Source organism: Alosa alosa, chromosome 5, assembly GCF_017589495.1.
Source record: "Alosa alosa isolate M-15738 ecotype Scorff River chromosome 5, AALO_Geno_1.1, whole genome shotgun sequence".
Lineage (NCBI taxonomy): Eukaryota > Metazoa > Chordata > Actinopteri > Clupeiformes > Clupeidae > Alosa > Alosa alosa.
This window is the reverse complement of record NC_063193.1, coordinates 32180859-32183976: the sequence shown is the minus strand read 5'-3', so window position 1 is coordinate 32183976 and position 3118 is coordinate 32180859.

The window sequence follows — 3118 nt, the reverse complement described above, 5'->3', positions numbered from 1 at the left end:
TGTGACTTTTGTGTGTGTGTGTGTGTGTGTGCATGTGACCTTGCTGTGTGTGCATGTGACCTTGCACGTGTGTGTGTCATACATAAGTAAGTAAGTGCATACCTGTTTGTGTGTATGTATGTGTGAGTATGTGTGTGTGTGTGTGTGTGTGTATGTGTGTGTGTGTGTGTGTGTGTGTGTGTGTGTGTGTGTGTGTGTGTGTGTGTGTGCACATGTTTCTAGGCCCTCTGCTGTTTTTCCCTCTAATATCACATGACCTATCATGCCAGCACTGCCCATACATATGCTATTCTGATGCGTCTGTTGGGTTTAGGGCATGTGTGTAACTAACTAACGGAATACTCATATCATACTCTGATGCGTCTGTTGGGTTTAGGGCATGTGTGTAACTAACTAACGGAATACTCATATCATACTCTGATGTGTCTGTTGGGCTGTCACCCTCGGCGAAGGGTCTCAGCATTTCCCATGAGCCTCAGCTGCTGCGGTGGTGTTTTCTGCTGTGCGTCGCGTTTCGTCTGTATGTGCGTTTGTTTTGTTTACCGAGTTACTTCCTGACCGGGCCACGGCACAACGGTTCCGTTCTATTGTGTGTGTGCGCTGAGTCGGACACGGGAGTCTACCGTCACACACACACACACACACACACACACACACACACACACACACACACACCACACACTCCCACAGAGGCCAGGCTATGCAGTAATAACAGAGTAACAGGAACGCATCACACACACACACACACACACACACACACACACACACACACAGAGGACAGGCTATGCAGTAATAACAGAGTAACAGGCCTCATCCAGTGGGATATGGATCAGGTGGAGAGCACGGGCCATCTTGTTTATCTACTGTGAGGCCTCACTGTCGCCACGGAGACAACCACAGGGGCATGCTGGGATGTGTTTTCGTTTGAATACAATCATAAGTCTGGGTCAACTCTCATGGCCCCCCTCACAGCCGTGCTGACACACACACACACACACACACAAGCGTGCACACACACACACACACACACACACACACACACACACACACATACACACACATATATACACACGTAAGCCACCCCTTAACACACACAAACATCCCAAACACATACGGCCCCTCCATAACACACATGCACACACACTCACACTTACACCCACATAAACACGTTTACACACTCACACACAGACACGTATACACACACACACCAAAAATGTCCCCTCCTCTCCCAAAATCCTCCTCTCCCATAATCAGTTTAAACCTCTTATGAATGGCTCTTTGTCATACGATAGATTACAGTTAAAACTAACCCTCTGCCCCCCACACACACACACGGCTCTCTCCAGCCAGTGACGTTAACGTTACCCCACATACACATGCCTTCCCACACACACACACTCACACATAGACATATGCACACATACAAACACATACACACACACACACACACACACACACACACACACACACACACAGCTCTCTCCAGCCATTGCTGTTAACGTTACCCCACATATACACGCCTTCCCACACACACACACTCACACATAGACATATACACACACACACACACACACACACACATCTCTCCAGCCATTGCTGTTAGCGTTACCCCACATATACACGCCTTCCCACACACACACACTCACACACGACATATACACACACACACGCACACACACACATTTGGCTCTCTCAGCCATTGCTGTTAGGCAATACCCCACATATACACGCCTTCCCCACTTACACACACACACTCACACATAGACATATGCACACGCACACACACACACGCACACACACAGACACACACACACCTCCACTGCTCTCGGTGTGTACCCCAGTGCCACTGATGTGACCCCACATACACAAGCTGCTCTCTCCTCCACAGCTGCCATCTCTGCCCCAGGGAGTAACCTCCCTCACACACACACACACACACACACACAGGTCCCTCTGCGTCCTGTCTCTCTGTCCTGCACCAGTGAACATGCTGCTCTCTTGGCTCCTCTGAAAGATGGAGGTGGGGAGTGGTCTTTGAGGGGGGCAATAGGGTATTGGGAGGTGTTGGGGGGTGTTGGGGGGTACAAAACACTGGGGGGGCATTAGGGTATTGGGAGGTGTTGGGGGGGCATAAGAGCACTGGGGGGCATTGAGGGGGCTGGTGGTCTTTAAAGAGGAGGGGCATGAGGGCATTAGGGGGCGCTGAGGGTGTGTGTGTGTGTGTGTGTGTGTGTGTGTGTGGGACAGCTGGGTCATTCTAAGACGGATCAGAGGAGGGGCAGCTTAGAGATCAACACTTTCCCCTCATTTACACACCAGCTCACTCTGCAGACCACATGGCCTTGATCTGCCCTTGATCCAGCCCTCTTCTGGCCCTGATACGACCTAATCATCTCATCTGCCTGATGGCTCTCATCCCTGACCCTGATCTGATGCGGCTCTGATCACGGCCTGATACAGCTCTCATACGGCTCTCATACGGCCCTGATACGGCCCTGAAACGGCCCTGAAACGGCCCTGATACGGCTCTCATACGGCCCTGAAACGGCCCTGATACGACTCTCATACGGCCCTGATGCGGCTCTCATACGACCCTCATCTGGCCTTAATTCCACCCTGATCTGAGTTCCCATCTCTCTTTCTCTCTGTCACATCACAGCAGCAGGGCCTGAGAGTTACAGTAACAGAGACACCACCTGGGCTCACACACACACACACACACACACACCTCAGCCCTCACACACTTGCCCACAGGTAAACACAGTCTTACACACCTGCCCCTCACAGGTTATCACACCTGAGTCTTACACACCTACCCCTCACAGGTTAACACACCTGAGTCTTACACACCTGCCCCTCACAGGTAAACACACCTGAGTCTTACACACCTACCCCTCACAGGTAAACACACCTGCCCCTCACAGGTAAACACACCTGAGTCTTACACACCTAACCCTCACAGTCTTACACACCTGCCCCTTACAGGTAAACACACCTGAGTCTTACACACCTACCCCTCACAGGTAAACACACCTGAGTCTTACACACCTACCCCTCACAGGTAAACACACCGGAGTCTAGAGGCTACAGGGCATTCTTTAGGCAGACACACAGGAGA